Here is a 3,414-nt window from a genome sequence, read left to right on the forward strand (position 1 = left end):
ATAAAATTTTGCCCATCACTGACTCTAACTTCATATCTCAATAATAAACTGTATACGTGCTATATGTTAAATTGAACCTATACTAAATTNTTTAATACTTAGTAAATACAATTTTGCCCATCACTGACTCTAACTTCATATCTGAATAATAAACTGTATACGTGCTATATGTTAAATTGAACCTATACTAAATTTTAACCTGTTTAATTGGAGGAGTTATAACGCAAAACAACGTCTCTGATCAATCAGTTGTATGGGAGTTAGATGTTTTAGTGAACCGATTTCGATGATTTTATGGAATAGTTAAGGTAATATTAAAAACGGCTATGTGCAAAATTTTAGTAAAATATCTTCAAAACTCCGGAACTTTTCTATAAATAGTTAAAATTTAAGCAAAGTTTCAAGTACCGCTATCTCGAAAAGTGGAGCCAATAAAGTAAAACTGCCATTAGAAGACTCCAATTAAGTAAGAGCAACTATCAGAACATTTGTGGAAAAAAAGTTGCTTTGATACCACTCTCGAAATATTCTGACTAGAAGAAGGAGCATCATTAAAAGTAGTGATTCAGGGTTTTTACACACTTCTTTAAAAGTTAGTTTATTCTGAAAGCACACCGCTTGCTAAGATATCTAATTATTCGTAATTGTTTGTAGAATACAATACATACTTAAAAAGTTCTTAAAATTAAATGCTTCAAAACCCATCCGCTATAAACCGAAAATTGTGAAATGTTACAGACTTTGAGTTACTTGTCATTTCGTTATTTTTTAATGTACACTTTTCTTACCTACTACAAAGGAAGTGTACACATAAGTGCTAAATGCCCATTTAANATTGCTATAGAATAACACTAAACATGTTGGGTGTACCCACATGCCCCCTTAAACCGGCAAAAGCAAAANCATCCGCTATAAACCGAAAATTGTGAAATGTTACAGACTTTGAGTTACTTGTCATTTCGTTATTTTTTAATGTACACTTTTCTTACCTACTACAAAGGAAGTGTACACATAAGTGCTAAATGCCCATTTAATTTCAAATCAGAATATGGTGTGCTTTAAAAGTTATGACATAATTAATTGTGCCCCTCCTAAAAATTACATAAAAAAATCACTTGTTTTCATTATTTTTTTTTAATTTAAACACCTATAATTCAAAAGTTATGCAGCAAACTGATCAAAATTTTTTAAGGATTCAAGTATACGTCAGTGAATTATATCCAAAAGCAACCAGCTTGATTTAGNAAAATTTTTTAAGGATTCAAGTATACGTCAGCGAATTATATCCAAAAGCAACCAGCTTGATTTAGTTTACAACAGTGAAAATAAAGCTAAAAAACAAAGGTTAACGGTTTTTTAGATTTGCCCATATACATACTATTCTTCTATTCGAAAAAATTAAAAAAAAAAAGTTATGAGACATGATAAAAACTTATAAACTTGGTACCAACTTCGGATACAATAAACAACATTCGTCGGATTGTCTCGTAGTTTATTTTTGTTAAGATTTCTACCGGGTGTGGGGCGCACACATGTGCTTTTTTTTAAGAAGTTTTACTTCTATCGCGTGTAAGATGTTGCACTCGTGCTATTAAACTAATGCTTTTTTCTCAAGTAGTTTTGCTCAGTGGAAATTTATACATACGTATGTTAGTAGTAGCGGCACATTGGGTGAACTAAATGCATTCGTACATACATATTTATGTACAACTGTAGGTAATATTGTACGCGTCTTCCCAGGTAGGTTAAGTGCGGGTGATAAACCCATGCAGCATAGTTAAATACTGTGTACATACCTGCAATTAAAATGGGAAAAAATTTTACAATTTCGGCATATGACTGAAAAAAACTCTAAAATACAAACAAATTGTGGTTTCCAAGACATGTACGAAGTGATGCACAGCTTCAACTTGTCAACTCGCGGGAAATTCCCCGATTTGCAGAGAATTTCGGTTTAAGTGGCAATCGGGGAATGAGCTTTTTTTTCGGGGAACTGGATATATTATTTTTACATCTTAAAGTAACCAAATTAGACGGATATGTTAATTTTTTACCATTTGACCGTTTTTAGAGCGACATTTTTTCAATTTGAATCGCAATATCTGCACAACAAGAGGCTTACCAGATACAAGCTATATACCAGATGAAAGCTAAGGTTTTGGGCTGTATTTGTGGAAACCTAGGATGAAATCGACTGACCAGTTTTTAAGAAAATGCCCGAAATGTATATTTTCAGCAGCCCGATTTTTAGTTTTCAGGCGATAACGTTATGACATATTTATATTTTATAAACTCAAGAGATAGCGTTAGGTAGCTTGTTAGGAGACCCTTCTACTGATATCTGCATCAATAACATGGACTGAGTAGTGCGGCCTCAGTGGTACTTTAAAAAATTGCCGTTTTTCGAATTTCAGACAGCAGCCACGCCTACCAAGGCATACGAATCAAAACATCCTGGAACAAAAGCTTCCTAGTTTTTTTGTACTTTAATTCCTGAAAGTTTGAAAAAAATTAAATTAAGGTACGTAGAGACGCTTCTCACATCGCAAAGTATCTCGTAGTGGAGACNCTTTAAAAAATTGCCTTTTTTCGAATTTCAGACAGCAGCCACGCCTACCAAGGCATACGAATCAAAACATCCTGGAACAAAAGCTTCCTAGTTTTTTTGTACTTTAATTCCTGAAAGTTTGAAAAAAATTAAATTAAGGTACGTAGAGACGCTTCTCACATCGCAAAGTATCTCGTAGTGGAGACACGAACCAAAACACATTTACCTCTATATCTTTCCAACTAGTAGCCAGAACTTAATATATAAGGTATCGTTTGAAATGTATTGCTATAGAATAACACTAAACATGTTGGGTGTACCCACATGCCCCCTTAAACCGGCAAAAGCAAAAAAACGTTTTGCTTCGCAACACTTTAGCCTAATTTTTAAGAATCCAGTTAATCGTTTATGAAGCTTGAATACATATTCTGGACACACTCTCCAAGACCTTTCCAAAGATATTCCAAACATGTCGATTGGACGTCTGGATAAAAACTTACAAATCTCGTGTATGTATAAGCGAGTCATTTGAGCATTCTACTGTCGTCACTCGCGCGCACTGCCATGTGCTGTGATTATTAGAATGTTTAACTTTTTAGGTGTTCTTGTCCTCAAGCTCATAAAAATTGTTGAATATAATTGTTATGAGGCCGTAAAATAACAAAAAAACAAATAAATTAAGGACGAGCACACCTAAAAAGTTAAACATTCTAATAATAGAAATATTAACAAAAACCACATGATCAAGTGAATTGCAGCGGAATAGCTGCGCTTGATTGTAGTTGGCTTAGAAAAGTGAAATAGTGGAGATAAGCAACACGAAGTAACAAGACAAACTTAATAGTGCGTAGGCAACTGGCTGACTC

This window comes from Rhagoletis zephyria, unplaced genomic scaffold (genome assembly GCF_001687245.7).
Source record: "Rhagoletis zephyria isolate East Lansing unplaced genomic scaffold, Rhagoletis_zephyria_1.1 Rzeph_scaffold_01601, whole genome shotgun sequence".
Taxonomy (NCBI): Eukaryota; Metazoa; Arthropoda; class Insecta; order Diptera; family Tephritidae; genus Rhagoletis; species Rhagoletis zephyria.